The sequence below is a fragment of the Coregonus clupeaformis genome, unplaced genomic scaffold, assembly GCF_020615455.1.
Source record: "Coregonus clupeaformis isolate EN_2021a unplaced genomic scaffold, ASM2061545v1 scaf0343, whole genome shotgun sequence".
Classification (NCBI taxonomy): Eukaryota; Metazoa; Chordata; class Actinopteri; order Salmoniformes; family Salmonidae; genus Coregonus; species Coregonus clupeaformis.
Window position 1 is genome coordinate 158,905 of NW_025533798.1, and position 16,943 is coordinate 175,847.

General features: G+C 47.4%; 1 protein-coding gene across 3 annotated transcripts in view; it reads right to left on the minus strand.

The window, feature by feature from the left end:
- The window catches only part of LOC121566939 (voltage-gated potassium channel subunit beta-1), a 178,652-nt gene that overhangs the window by 133,555 nt on the left and 28,154 nt on the right, over nt 1-16,943 (minus strand). The gene's annotated exons all lie outside the window — the stretch shown is intronic.

Below are 16,943 nucleotides of genomic sequence, written 5' to 3' on the forward strand. Positions count from 1 at the left end.
ATACAAATATTCCAAAACATGCATCCTGTTTGCAACAAGTCACTAAAGTAATACTGCATAAAATGTGGTAAATCAATTAACTTTTTGTCCTGAATACTAAGTATTATGTTTGGGGCAAATCCAATACAACACATTACTGAGTACCACTCTCCATATTTTCAAGCATAGTGGTAGCTGCTTCATGTTATGGGTATGCTTGTAATCGCTAAGGACTGGGGAGTTTTTCAGGATAAAAAAAGAAACGGAATAGAATTAAGCTCAGGCAAAATCCTAGAGGAAAACCTGGTTCAGTCTGCTTTCCACCAGACACTGGGATATTAATTCACCTTTCAGCAGGACAATAACCTAAAACACAACGTCAAATCTACAGTGGAGTTGCTTACCAAGAAGGCAGTGAATGTTCCTGAGTGGCCGGGTTACTGTTTTGACTTAAAACTGCATTAAGATCTACGGCTTTGACATGAAAATGGTTGTCTAGCAATGATCAACAACCAATTTGAAAGAGCTTGAAGAATTTTGAAAAGAATAATGGGCAAATGTTGCACAATCCAGGTGTGGAAAGCTCTTAGAGAATTACCCAGAAAGACACAGCTGTAATCGCTGCCAAAGGGGATTATAACCAGGAAACTCCCCAGACCTTAATCCCATTGAGAACTTGTGGTCGATCCTCAAGAGGCGGGTGGACAAACAAAAACCCACAAATTCTGACAAACTCCAAGCATTGATTATGCAAGAATGGGCTGCCATTAGTCAGGATGTGGCCCAGAAGTTAATTGACAGCATGCCAGGGCGGATTGCAGAGGTCTTGAAAAAGAAGGGTCAACACTGCAAATATTGACTCTTTGCATAAACTTCATGTAATTGTCAATAAAAGCCTTTGACACTTATGGAATGCTTGTAATTATACTTCAGTATACCATAGTAACATCTGACAAAAATATCTCATAACACTGAAGCAGCGAACTTTGTGAAGACCAATACTTGTGTCATTCTCAAAACGCTTGACCACGAATGTACAGTACAAGTCAAAAGTTTGGACACATCTACTCATTCCAGGGTTTTTCTTTATGTTTAATATTTTCTAAATTGTAGAATAATAGTGAGGACATCAAAATTATTAAAAAAACACATATAGAAACATGTAGTAACCAAAAAAGTGTTAAACAAATCAAAATATACGCCATCCCATCTGGTTTGCGCTTAGTGGGACTATCATTTGTTTTTCAACATTACAATGACCCAACATACCTCCAGGCCATGTAAGGGCTATTTGACCAAGAAGGAGAGTGATGGAGTGCTGCATCAGATGACCTGGCCTCCACAATCACCCGACCTCAACCCAATTGAGATGGTTTGGGATGAGTTGGACCGCAGAGTGAAGGAAAAGCAGCCAACAAGTGCTCAGCATATGTGGGAACTCCTTCAAGACTGTTGGAAAAGCATTCCAGGTGAAGCTGGTTAAGAGAATGCCAAGAGTGGGCAAAGCTGTCATCAAGGCAAAGGGTGGCTACTTTGAAGAATCTCAAATCTAAAACATATTTTGATTTGTGTAACAGTTTTTGGATTACTACATGATTCCATATGTGTTATTTCATAGTTTTGATGTCTTCACTATTATTCTACAATGTAGAAACTAGTAAAAATAAAGAAAAACCCTTGAATGAGTAGGTGTGTCCAAACTTTTGACTGGTACTGTATATATATTTTTTTATTCTGTTAAACCTCATGTTTATGCCATATTTGGCAAAGTAGTTTTCACAAGTCAACTCTATAATTATCGGTTGCACTGACGATAGAGGAACCTTCCCATTTAGACCAATGAAATGTATGGGCAGTTTTGGGCCAACCAATTGTGTGTGAGCTGGAAGCGTATAAGATATTTTCAAGATGTTGTTGAAGCGCAACCCTTCCCCCCGCGGAGTATTACAATAATATTAGACCTGTAAACCTGTAAACGATTCCTTGATTTGTCTTATTACTCCTCCATGAATCTGAATTCAATATTGAATCTTCAAAAGGATGGAGAGAGGGAGGAGGTAAAGTGAAGTTAAGAGAAAGAGGCAGAGTACTTATGGACTAATCTGGAGATTCAACATTCCGCATGTAATACACAAATATGTGTGTGAACACGCAAACACGCAAACACACACACACACACACACACACACACACACACACACTATGACCCTATCACCTCCTGCACTGTCTTAGTTAGATAAAGGCTTCTGAATGTAAGCTACATTGCATAACAACAATAAGTATTACACAACGTTAGCGCTCCACTCAAGCGTGCCAGAGGGATTGCTAAAGCTATGGGTCTATAATTGGCCCTATGCTGAATGTGGAGAGGTATCTAAAGCTATGGGTCTATGAATGGCCCTATGCTGAATGTGGAGAGGTATCTAAAGCTATGGGTCTATGAATGGCGCTATGCTGGATGTGGAGCGGTATCTAAAGCTATGGGTCTATGAATGGCGCTATGCTGAATGTGGAGCGTTATCTAAAGCTATGGGTCTATAAATGGCCCTATGCTGTATGTGGAACAGTATCTCTCCTGAGATTACTCAAATGAAACTGTGTCCGTGTGTGACGAGGGATGGAATCAGGAGAAATAAGAAGCTCAGCAGAAAGAAGAAAGAGACACCAGGGACTAGATCTCTACTCCATACTGAAGGAAGAGACACCAGGAACTAGACCTCTACTCCATACTGAAGAGACACCAGGGACTAGACCTCTACCCAATACTGAAGGAAGAGACACCAGGGACTAGACCTCTACTCCATACTGAAGGAAGAGACACCAGGGACTAGACCTCTACTCCATACTGAAGGAAGAGACACCAAGGACTAGACCTCTACTCCATACTGAAGGAAGAGACACCAGGGACTAGACCTCTACTCCATACTGAAGGAAGAGAAACCAGGGACTAGACCTCTACTCCATACTGAAGAAAGAGACACCAGGGACTAGACCTCTACTCCATACTGAAGAGACACCAGGGACTAGACCTCTACTCCATACTGAAGGAAGAGACACCAGGGACTAGAACTCTACTCCATACTGAAGCGACACCAGAGACTAGACCTCTACTCCATACTGAAGGAAGAGACACCAGGGACTAGACCTCTACTCCATACTGAAGAAAGAGACACCAGGGACTAGACCTCTACTCCATACTGAAGGAAGAGACACCAGGGACTAGACCTCTACTCCATACTGAAGGAAGAGACACCAGACACTAGACCTCTACTCCATACTGAAGGAAGAGACACCAGGGACTAGACCTCTACTCCATACTGAAGGAAGAGACACCAGGGACTAGACCTCTACTCCATACTGAAGGAAGAGACACCAGGGACTAGACCTCTACTCCATACTGAAGAGACACCAGACACCAGACACTAGACCTCTACTCCATGCTGAAGGAAGAGACACCAGGGACTAGACCTCTACTCCATACTGAAGGAAGAGACACCAGGGACTAGACCTCTACTCCATACTGAAGGAAGAGACACCAGGGACTAGACCTCTACTCCATACTGAAGAGACACCAGACACCAGACACTAGACCTCTACTCCATACTGAAGAGACACAAGGGACTAGACCTCTACTCCATACTGAAGGAAGAGACACCAGGGACTAGACCTCTACTCCATACTGAAGGAAGAGACACCAGGGACTGGACCTCTACTCCATACTGAAGGAAGAGACACCAGGGACTAGACCTCTACTCCATACTGAAGGAAGAGACACCAGGGACTAGACCTCTACTCCATACTGAAGAGACACCAGGGACTGGACCTCTACTCCATACTGAAGGAAGAGACACCAGGGACTAGACCTCTACTCCATACTGAAGAGACACCAGGGACTAGACCTCTACTCCATACTGAAGAGACACCAGGGACTAGACCTCTACTCCATACTGAAGAGACACCAGGGACTAGACCTCTACTCCATACTGAAGGAAGAGACACCAGGGACTAGACCTCTACTCCATACTGAAGAGACACCAGGGACTAGACCTCTACTCCATACTGAAGAGACACCAGGGACTAGACCTCTACTCCATACTGAAGAGACACCAGGGACTAGACCTCTACTCCATACTGAAGAGACACCAGGGACTAGACCTCTACTCCATACTGAAGAGACACCAGGGACTAGACCTCTACTCCATACTGAAGAGACACCAGGGACTAGACCTCTACTCCATACTGAAGGAAGAGACACCAGGGACTGGACCTCTACTCCATACTGAAGGAAGAGACACCAGGGACTAGACCTCTACTCCATACTGACCATCTATCATCGGTCAGCACACACACACACAGACACAGAGAGACACAGAGACACAGACACACAAACACACAGACAGCACACACACACACACACACACACACACACACACACACACACACACACATAGAGACACAAACACACAGACAATTCATGAGGGCTATCCACTGCCTGGCTCTCAGTCTGACTCACAGCATGATTACTGCAGGCAGGGCGTCTCCATGTACACACACTTAAACAAGCTGTATACACACATGCAAACACCTAAATGCAAACACGCATAAACAAACACACACACTTCAGTAGCTGGCTTGGCCCATCATATCCATCCAGGGATGTCCTTTCATCCATCAGAGAGGAACTGACAGCATGGCCAGGGCTCCCCCTGGTGGTCAAAGCAAGAACAGGCGCTGTTCAGAGCAGGATGACGTTCCCCCCAGACACTGACGTTGCCCCCAAACACTGATGTTGCCTCCAGACACTGATGTTGCCTCCAGACACTGATGTTGCCCCCAGACACTGACGTTGACCCTAGACACTGACGTTGCCCACAGACTCTGACGTTGCCTCCAGACACTGATGTTGCCCCCAAACACTGATGTTGCCCCCAGACACTGACGTTGACCCTAGACACTGACGTTGCCCATAGACACTGACGTTGCCCACAAACACTGATGTTGACCCTAGACACTGAAGTTGCCCCCAGACACTGACTTTGCCCTCTCACTCGTTACTGTGGCATCTCTTAACAGGTCTCTGTGGTGGACTGGGGTGGAAAAACTTGTGATGTGTGATATAATACATCTGGCCCTTCATTGGACACTGTGTTAACAAACCTCCAAATGAGCTTCAACGCCATACAACACTCCTTCCGTAGCCTCCAACTGCTCTTAAACACTAGTAAAACTAAATGCATGCTCTTCAACCGAACGCTGCTTGCACCCGCGCACCCGACTAGAATCACTACTCTCGGCGGGTCTGACCTAGAGTATGTGGACAACTACAAATACCTAGGTGTCTGGTTAGGCTGTAAACTCTCCTTCCAGACTCACATTAAGCATCTCCAATCAAAAGTTAGATCTAGAATCGGCTTCCTACTTCGCAACAAAGCCTCCGTCACTCATGCTGCCAAACATGCCCTCGTAAAACTGACTATCTTACCGATCCTTGACTTCGGCGATGTCATTTACAAAATAGCCTCCAACACTCTACTCAGCAAATTGTATGCAGTCTATCACAGTGCCATCCGTTTTGTCACCAAAGCCCCATATACTACCCACCATTGTGACCTGTACGCTCTTGTTGGCTGGCCCTCACTACATATTCGTCGCCAAACCCACTGGCTCCAGGTCATCTATAAATCACTGCTAGGCAAATCCCTGTCTTATCTTAGCTCACTGGTCACCATAGCAACACCCACTCGTAGTCTGCGCTCCAGCAGGTATATCTCACTGGTCATCCCCAAAGCCAACACCTCCTTTGGCCGCCATTCCTTCAAGTTCTCTGCTGCCAATGACTGGAACGAACTGCAAAAATCTCTGAAGCTGGAGACTCTTATCTCCTTCACTAACTTTAAGCATCAGTTGTCAGAGCACCTTACCGATCACTGCACCTGTACACAGCAATTCTGAAATTAGCCCACCCAACTACCTCATCCCCATATTGTTATTTATTTTGCTAATTTGCACCCCAGTATCTCTATTTGCACATCATCTTTTGCACATCTATCATTCCAGTGTTAATACGAAATTGTAACTATTTTTGCACTATGGCCTATTTATTTATTGCCTTACCTCCATAACTTACTACATTCGCACACACTGTATGTATATTTTCTGTTGTATTTTTGACTTTATGTTTTGTTTACCCCATATGTAACTCTGTGTTGTTGTTTTTATCACACTGCTTTGCTTTATCTTGGCCAGGTCGCAGTTGTAAATGAGAACTTGTTCTCAACTGGCTTACCTGGTTAAATAAATGTGAAAAAAAAAAAAGAAAAAAAAAACATCACTACACTAACATATGGGGAGGAGATACTGTAGAATACCACAATACACTGGTCAGCATATATACTGAAGAATACACTGGTCAGGATATATACTGTAGAATACCACAATACACTGGTCAGGATATATACTGAAGAATACACTGGTCAGGATATATACTGTAGAATACCACAATACACTGGTCAGGATATATACTGAAGAATACACTGGTCAGGATATATACTGTAGAATACCACAATACACTTGTCGGGAGACATACTGAAGATTACCACAATACACTGGTCAGGATATATATTGTACAATACCACAATACACTGGTCAGCATATATACTGTAGAATACCACAATACACTGGTCAGGATATATACTGTAGAATACCCCAATACACTGGTCAGGATATATACTGTTCAATATACAGGTCAGGATATATACTGTTCAATAGTCCAATACACTGGTCAGGATATATACTGTTCAATACTCCAACACACTGATCAGGACTTTCTATGAATAGCTGGCAGAATGTTTTTCAGGTGAAAGAAAATCATTTTGTACTTTAGTTTCATGCACCGTATTAGCACAACTGGCAGCACAGTTTTATTCCTATAGCAGCAGCACTCCAGGAAGTGTCTCCTTGACTGACTCTCTCTGAGACCTGGGAGATCACCTCTTAAACTACTGCTTATACAGGGTAGAGAGAGAGAGAGAGAGAGAGAGAGAGAGAGAGAGAGAGAGAGAGAGAGAGAGAGAGAGAGAGAGAGAGAGAGAGAGAGAGAGAGAGAGAGAGAGAGAGAGAGAGAGAGAGAGAGAGAGAGAGAGAAAGAAGAGCCGTTAAATTCTACAACCACCAAAAGGAAGCGATTCCCAAACCTTCCATTACAAAGCCATCACCTACAGAGAGATTAACCTGGAGAAGAGTCCCCTAAGTAAGTTGGTCCTGGGGCTCTGTTCACAAACACAAACAGACCCCACAGAGCCCCAGGACAGCAACACAATTAGACCCAACCAAATCATGAGAAAATAAAAAGAGAATTACTTGACACATTGGAAAGAATTAACAAAAAAACAGAGCAAACTAGAATGCTATTTGGCCCTAACCAGAGAGTACACAGTGGCAGAATACCTGACCATTGTGACTGACCCAAAATTAAGGAAAGCTTTGACTATGTACACACTTAGAGAAGACAGGCTATGTGCACACTGCCCACAAAATGAGGTGGAAACTGAGCTGCACTTCCTAACCTCCTGCCAAATGTATGACCATATTAGAGACACGCATTTCCCTCAGATTACACAGACCCACAAAGAATTCCAAAACAAATCCAATTTTGATAAACTCCCATATCTATTGGGTGAAATACCACAGTGTGCCATCACAGCAGCAATATATGTGACCTGTTGCCACAAGAAAAGGGCAACCAGTGAAGAACAAACACCATTGTAAATACAACCCATATTTATGTTTATTCATTTTTCCTTTTGTACTTTAACTATTTGCATATTGTTACAACACTGCATATAGACATAATATGACATTTGAAATGTCTCTATTCCTTTGGAACTTCTGTGAGTGTAATGTTTACTGTTTAAATTTTGTATTGTTTATTTAACTTTTGTTTATTATCTATTTCTCTTGCTTTGGCAATGTAAAAATCTGTTTCCCATGCCAATAAAGCCCTTTGAATTGTATTGAATTGAGAGAGAGAGAGAGAGAGAGAGAGAGAGAGAGAGAGAGAGAGAGAGAGAGAGAGAGAGGAGGGAGAGAGAGTGAGAGAGGCAGATAGAGGAGATAGAAAGAGATAGGGAGAGAGAGAAAGAGAGAGACAGAGAGAGAGAGAGACAGAGATAGAGATATAAACAGAGGAGAGTGATAGAGAGAAAGAGAGAGACAGAGAGGGAGAGAGTGAGATGAGGGGGGGGGGAGAATTACATGAGGGAGGGGAGGGAGAGAGAGAGAGAGAGGCAGGTAGAGGAGATAGAAAGAGATAAGGAGAGAGAGAAAGAGAGAGAGAGAGAGAGACAGAGACAGAGAGATACATAGAGGAGAGTGATAGAGAGAAAGAGAGAGAGAGAGGGAGAGAGTGAGATGAGGGAGGGGAGGGACAGAATGACATGAGGGAGGGGAGGGAGAGAGTGAGATGAGGGAGGGGAGGGAGAGAGTGAGATGAGGGAGGGGAGGGAGAGAATGAGATGAGGGAGGGGAGGGAGAGAGAGAAATGAGGTGAAAGATTCTCCATCTCTAAAAGAAGGTATAACATACAGTGAGGGAAAAACGTATTTGATCCCCTGCTGATTTTGTACGTTTGCCCACTGACAAAGAAATGATCAGTCTATAATTTTAATGGTAGGTTTATTTGAACAGTGAGAGACAGAATAACAACAAAAAAATCCAGAAAAATGCATGTCAAAAATGTTATAAATTGATTTGCATTTTAATGAGGGAAATAAGTATTTGATCCCCTCTCAATTAGAAAGATTTCTGGCTCCTAGGTGTCTTTTATACAGGTAACGAGCTGAGATTAGGAGTACACTCTTAAAGGGAGTGCTCCTAATCTCAGCTTGTTACCTGTATAAAAGACACCTGTCCACAGAAGCAATCAATCAATCAGATTCCAAACTCTCCACTATGGCCAAGACCAAAGAGCTCTCCAAGGATGTCAGGGACAAGATTGTAGACCTACACAAGGCTGGAATGGGGTACAAGACCATCGCCAAGCAGTTTGGTGAGAAGGTGACAACAGTTGGTGCGATTATTCGCAAATGGAAGAAACACAAAAGAACTGTCAATCTCTCTCGGCCTGGGGCTCCATGCAAGATCTCACCTCGTGGAGTTGCAATTATCATGAGAACGGTGAGGAATCAGCCCAGAACTACATGGGTGGATCTTGTCAATGACCTCAAGGCAGCTGGGACCATAGTCACCAAGAAAACAATTGGTAACACACTAAGTGTCACGGTTTACTAAGCCAGAACCCAGAAGCAGACCAGGACAAGGTAAATTGAAACAAAGGTGAGTGTTTATTTAATAGATCCACGAGTGAGGCTGAATAATCCAGGGAACAGAGCGGGTGGCGTGGATGGGTTGTTGAGGGTGCAGTGGTAGGTCCAGTAATGGCTCGGCAGCCGCCGACCATCAGGCAGAGGTTGGGTGAAGGTTCCGGGTGAGTGACTGCAGATAGAACAAAACGGAGGTAAGTATACAGCAAGTCAAAAAGGTGCATAAACAACAAAACTAACGCTAGAAGTTCCAAGGCTGATACACGGACAAACATACTGTTCATGGCTAACGATCCGGCAGGGAATGGATGTTAGGACAGAGCCTAAGAAGGGTGATGATCAGGACCAGGTGTGCAGATTGCTGATGGGATGCAGGTGCGGAAATCAAGAGAGCTCCCCGCCTAGCAACGTTGCCCGGCAACCAGGCAGGAGCGTTCCAGAACCTCGGGAAACTGGAGATCCCGAGCAGAAAAACTAATACCCAGACAGAAACCGACTCAGACTGCAGGGATCGTTACAGTACCCCCCTCCGGCGAAACGCCACCGGGCGGACTCCCGGAGCGCCAGGATGGAGGCGGTAGAAGTCACGAATGAGGTCAGCATCTAGGATCTGTCGCCGCGGAATCCAACTCCTCTCCTCAGGACCATACCCCTCCCAGTCCACGAGATACTGGAAACCCCGGCCCCGCCGTCTGGAATCCATGATCGTCGCACCGTGTAGGCAGGACCACCTCCGATCATCCGAGGAGGAGGAGGAGGAGGCGGAGGAGGCAACAGAGGACTGAGGAGAACAGGCTTGAGGCAGGAGACATGAAAGGTGGGATGGACTCTGAGCGTCCTCGGTAGTTTGAGTCGAACTGCCACCGGATTGATCACCTTCTCCACCACAAACGGACCAATGAACTCGGTAACAACTTCCTAGACTCAGTCCGTAAAGGAAGATCCCGTGTAGCCAACCAGACCCTATCTCCGATGGTATAGGTGGGAGCGGGGATCCGGCGACGATTCGCCTGGAGCTGATACCGGTCCGAAACTCTAAGGAGTGCCTTTCTGGCCCGATGCCAGGTCCGGTGGCAACGACGAATATGGGCCTGAACAGAGGGCACTGAGAGTTCCTTCTCCTGAGAAGGGAACAAGGGAGGTTGGTAGCCATACAGGCACTGGAAGGGAGACATCCCAGTGGCAGATGTAGGGGAGAGTATTGTGGGCATACTCAACCCAAGGCAACTGAGAGACCCAGGAGGTGGGGTTGGAGGAGACAAGGCAGCGTAGCGTGGATTCCATCTTCTGGTTGGCTCTCTCCGCCTGACCATTAGATTGGGGGTGAAAACCAGATGTGAGGCTGACTGTAGCTCCAATGGCCAAACCGAAGGACTTCCAGACAGCAGAGGTAAACTGAGGGCCACGGTCGGAAACGATATCACTGGGCAAACCGTGGACCCTGAAAACCTCCCTAACCAGGATCTCGGACGTCTCCGAGGCAGAGGGAAGCTTGGCAATAGGCACAAAGTGGGCGAACTTGCTGAATCTGTCCACGATAGTCAGAACGACCGTGTTTCCCTCAGAAACGGGCAACCCAGTGACAAAGTCCAGGGGCCAGATGCGACCATGGTGCGCGGGGGATAGGAAGGGGGTGAAGTAGTCCAGAGCTGGGTCGATTGGTACTCTTATTCTGCGCACACACTGGACAGGCAGCAACATAACCCCGAGTATCCTCGGCCATGGCAGGCCACCAAAAACGTCTGCGAAGAAACGCCATCGTCCGAGCCACGCCAGGGTGACAAGCCATCTTGCTGGCGTGGGACCATTTGAGGACAGCAGGACGAACCGACTCAGGCACAAACAACCGACCGGGTGGACCGTTACGGGACCGGGCTGCGTCCGAAGGGCCGCCATCACCTCCTCCTCAATCTTCCACCTAACAGCTCCCACGACGCAGTTCCGGGGGAGAATTGTCTCGGTCTTGGACCCACTCTCCTCCGTCTTGGAGAACATCCGGGACAAGGCGTCCGCCTTGCCGTTTTAGATCCAGGTCGGAACGTCAGGGAAAAAATTTGAATCGTCCGAAAACAACGCCCACCTGGCCTGGCCGGGAGTTGAGACGTCTAGCCGATTGCACGTAAGCAAGATTCTTGTGGTCAGTCCAGACAATAAACGGTTGCTCCGCCCCCTCCAACCAGTGGCGCCACTCCTCCAAGGCAAGTTTCACCGCGAGAAGCTCCCGGTTACCCACATCGTAATTCCTCTCCGCAGGCGAAAGGCGACACGAGTAGTAGGCGCAGGGATGGAGTTTACTGTCCGTGGAGCATCGCTGCGACAGGATGGCGCCAACTCCCACATCAGACGCGTCCACTTCAACGGCAGAACTGACGGGCCGTGTCCGGCTGAGAGAGAATCGGTGCGTTGGTGAATCGCCTCTTCAAATCCAGAAACGCTCGATCCGCCTCCGGATTCCACTTGAAGGTCCTGATACTGGAAGTCAAGGCAGTTAACGGAGCGGCCACACGGCTGTAATCCCGGATGAATCTGCGGTAGAAATTCGCAAACCCCAAAAATCTCTGGAGCTGCAATCTCGTACCGGGCTGGGCCCATTCCAGAACCGCTCTAACCTTCTCCTGGTCCATCCTAATCTCTCCCCTGGAGATGATGTACCCGAGAAAGGATGTCGTGTGGGCGTGAAACTCGCACTTCTCGGCCTTCACGAACAGGCGATTCTCCAACAATCGCTGCAGAACCTGCCGGACATGCTGGACGTGGTCGGAAGGTTCCTTCGAGAAGATCAGAATGTCATCCAGGTAAACAAACACAAAGAGACCGATCATATCTCTCAGGACGTCGTTCACCATACTCTGGAATACCGCTGGAGCATTGGTCAGTCCAAACGGCATCACCTGATACTCGAAGTGACCCATCGGTGTATTGAAACCCGTCAACCACTCGTCCCCCTCTCTGATCCGGACCATGTGATATGCATTGCGTAGGTCTAGCTTGGTGAACACCGTAGCACCCTGTAAGGAGTCGAAGGCAGAACTCATCAAGGGCAGGGGATACTTGTTCTTGACCGTGATGTCATTCAACCCCGATAATCAATACACGGTCGAAGAGAGCCATCCTTCTTACCCACAAAGAAGAATCCTGCCCCCCAGGGGTGATGACGAGGGACGAACGAGACCAGCAGCTAGGGACTCCTTGATGTAGGTCTCCAAAGCCTCACGTTCAGGTCGGGAGATACTGTATAACCTTCCCTTGGGGTAGACAGCTCCAGGGAACAGGTTGATGGCACAATCATATGGTCGGTGGGGAGGGAGTGACAGAGCCTTCTGCTTACTGAACACTTCCCCCAAATCGTGATATGTCTCGGGAACCAGGGACAAATCTGGGGGTTTAGCCTCAATCACCTGACTGGGAACCGAATGGGGACAGGCAGTCTTGAGACAGTTAGCATGACAATCAAGGCTCCAACTCGTTACCTTGCCCGTCACCCAATCGAACGTGGGATTGTGTTCCTTCAGCCAGGGGTATCCAAGGACCAGAGGAACATGGGAAGACGGCAGAATGAAGAATGAAATCATCTCCGAATGATTCCCCGACAACAGCATCTTAACCGGTTCAGTCCTCATCGTGATACGTGCCAGACTACTGCCGTTCAGAGTGGTCGCTTCAATGGCTTCCGGCAATTGCTCCTTGGAAAGCCCCAGCTGTTCCACCAACTCGACATCAAGAAAGCTTCCATCGGCACCTGAATCGATAAAAGCGTTAATCGCTAAGCTCTGATTCCTGTTCATAAGGGTAGCCGGGAAACGGGGTCTGACAGAGGTATTGAGAGGTCGAAACTGGCTCGCTAAAAGTCCTCCCAACTTTAGCGAGCCGCGCAGTTTGACGACCGCCGGGAACAGGTGGCGAGGTAATGTCCCGAACCACCACAGTAGAGGCAACAGTTAGTCCTACGTCTGAGTTGGCGTTCCTCCTTGGTTAACCCGTGCCGCCCTACTTGCATTGGTTCAGAATCGGGAGACAGGACCTCTCCACTAATCCTGTGTGGTGGACGATGATCGACGTATTCTGGTCCAATCCCCGACCCGACTGGAACCTGAGAAGCTGATCGATTGGACGGAACCCATTGCTTCTCCCTCCTTCGCTCTCGGACTCGATTATCCACCCGAATAGACAAGGCTACCAAGCTGTCCAGGTCACTAGGCTCCGGATAGGAGATCAACTCATCCTTGAGCTGCTCCGACAGACCCTGGTAAAAGGCCGCTTGCAGAGACTCCTCATTCCACCCACTCTCCACAGCCAATGTCTTGAACTCGATCACGAAGTCGGCCACGCTGCGAGTTCCTTGGTGAAGCGAAAACAGGCGCCTAGCTGCGTCCCTCCCTCGGACGGAATGGTCGAAGAGCTTCCTCATCTCGGCCGTGAACCCCTGGTATGAAGCCATGCAGGGGTCTTGTCGTTCCCAAACGGCTGAAGCCCACTCCAGCGCTCGACCACGCAGCAACTCAATCACAAAGGCTATCCTAGCCTTGTCTGTGGCATAAGAGTAGGGCTGTAGATCGAACACTAACCCACACTGCATAAGGAAAGAACGGCATCTTCCCAGCTCCCCCTCATATTTATCCGGCGTCGGAACCTTGGGCTCACGGAAGGACACCGCTCCAGAAGCGGCAGGCGAGATGGGTGAAACCGGTAGTGGATCCTCCACCGGAAACTTGCGCTGGTTCTGGACCTCCGTCAGACCGGTAGAAAGGTTCGAACTGCCAACGCGATCTCCTGTAGCTCCGTGCTATGATGGCCCAACATCTTCTCCTGATGGGTAATGGCATGGCGAACAGAGTCCAGGTCCGCTGGGTTCATTACTGGCCGGATCGTTCTGTCACGGTTTACTAAGCCAGAACCCAGAAGCAGACCAGGACAAGGTAAATTGAAACAAAGGTGAGTGTTTATTTAATAGATCCACGAGTGAGGCTGAATAATCCAGGGAACAGAGCGGGTGGCGTGGATGGGTTGTTGAGGGTGCAGTGGTAGGTCCAGTAATGGCTCGGCAGCCGCCGACCATCAGGCAGAGGTTGGGTGAAGGTTCCGGGTGAGTGACTGCAGATAGAACAAAACGGAGGTAAGTATACAGCAAGTCAAAAAGGTGCAAAACAACAAAACTAACGCTAGAAGTTCCAAGGCTGATACACGGACAAACATACTGTTCATGGCTAACGATCCGGCAGGGAATGGATGTTAGGACAGAGCCTAAGAAGGGTGATGATCAGGACCAGGTGTGCAGATTGCTGATGGGATGCAGGTGCGGAAATCAAGAGAGCTCCCGCCTAGCAACGTTGCCCGGCAACCAGGCAGGGAGCGTTCCAGAACCCTCGGGAAACTGGAGATCCCGAGCAGAAAAACTAATACCCAGACAGAAACCGACTCAGACTGCAGGGATCGTTACACTAAGCCGTGAAGGACTGAAATCCTGCAGCGCCCGCAAGGTCCCCCTGCTCAAGAAAGCACATATACAGGCCCGTCTGAAGTTTGCCAATGAACATCTGAATGATTCAGAGGAGAACTGGGTGAAAGTGTTGTGGTCAGATGAGACCAAAATCGAGCTCTTTGGTATCAACTCAACTCACCGTGTTTGGAGGAGGAGGAATGCTGCCTACGACCCCAAGAACACCATCCCCACCGTCAAACATGGAGGTGGAAACATTATGCTTTGGGGGTGTTTTTCTGCCAAGGGGACAGGACAACTTCACCGCATCAAAGGGACGATGGACGGGGCCATGTACCGTCAAATCTTGGGTGAGAACCTCCTTCCCTCAGCCAGGGCATTGAAAATGGGTCATGGATGGGTATTCCAGCATGACAATGACCCAAAACACACAGCCAAGGCAACAAAGGAGTGGCTCAAGAAGAAGCACATTAAGGTCCTGGAGTGGCCTAGCCAGTCTCCAGACCTTAATCCTATAGAAAATCTGTGGAGGAAGCTGAAGGTTCGAGTTGCCAAACGTCAGCCTCGAAACCTTAATGACTTGGAGAAGATCTGCAAAGAGGAGTGGGACAAAATCCCTCCTGAGATGTGTGCAAACCTGGTGGCCAACTACAAGAAACATCTGACCTTGATTGCCAACAAGGGTTTTGCCACCAAGTACTAAGTCATGTTTTGCAGAGGGGTCAAATACTTATTTCCCTCATTAAAATGCAAATCAATTTATAACATTTTTGGATTTTTTGTTGTTGTTATTCTGTCTCTCACTGTTCAAATAAACCTACCATTAAAATTATAGACTGATCATGTCTTTGTCAGTGGGCAAACGTACAAAATCAGCAGGGGATCAAATACTTTTTTCCCTCACTGTATAACTGACTCTCCTCTCAATGTGGGTATCTTTGTGATTGAGTTGTGCTCTACTGACTCGGATAACTGCTTAAAGGTCTAGGTGTGTGTGTGTGTGTGTGTGTGTGTGTGTGTGTGTGTGTGTGTGTGTGTGTGTGTGTGTGTGTGTGTGTGTGTGTGTGCGTGTGTGTTTGATGTGCCCAGGTTGACTTACTGATGAGTGTCACGGACACTAATCACACTAAGAATACTCATTAGCACAAACAATCGCCGACTAATGGACTATCTTAGATTTGTATCGGGGACAAAATGATTGATGGATACCTAGGAAACCATATTGACAAATCAGTACTGAACCAGGACTGGTCCAACACTGTCCTCCCTGACCTCCCCTGGCCTCTCCCTCCTCCACTCAATCTCTCTTACTAACCCTTCACATCATCCAACACAATCTTTCGGGAGACAGAATAGTTCTGTGTTGCCCACGGCCCACCAGTGGGTTTCACTTCCAACCCAACAGTTAAAGAAACACTAACTGTAGTGTAACACCCAGAATATTTCCTCTCAAGTTTGAAGTGATTTATGTAGACTGTAGAGTTGCAACCAAATGTGACATGGGAGTTTGGCTCAGAACCTCGCTGTAAAGCTCGTAACAGCTTAACACCGCCCACAGAGCACCGTTAGAAGGCTTAGAACAGGAACAATGATCAACAGTCATCATTGCCAAAGTCAGATACTATACCAAGCCTGGAAAACAATGTTCTCTAACCTTCAAGTTGTCAGCAAAAGTCGGCATCAGCACTAGAATAACATTGTCTTGGAACCTTTGATGCCAACAAAGCACTTATCACAATTCAGGCACACGCACACATACACACACACATACACACACACAGGTCAGACACCCTCTCTGATAGTCTGGCCAATTAAGTATTTACTGGGGACACCTGCTGCTCCCTGGTTAAATATTCACTTGCTTTCCGAGATCAATAAGATATGAGCTTTTGGCGCGTTTAGTTCGGTGCATTTACGTTGAGGCTGTTTCGCTTGGCGTGGCTTGAGTGTTGGTTTACCACACACTACAGCTTCACTAACCTCCGATTAAGAACCCTTACCGCTCTGTAGATACTCTGAAACCTAGACAGACAGACAGACAGACAGACAGACAGACAGACAGACAGAAGTGCACACACACACACACACACACACACACACACAGACACACACAGATTGAAACAGTCAGTATGTGGTCCAGTATGTTGGTCCAGGCATATGACCTTCTGACAGGGTTATTACATTTAATACAGCTACAGAGGGACATT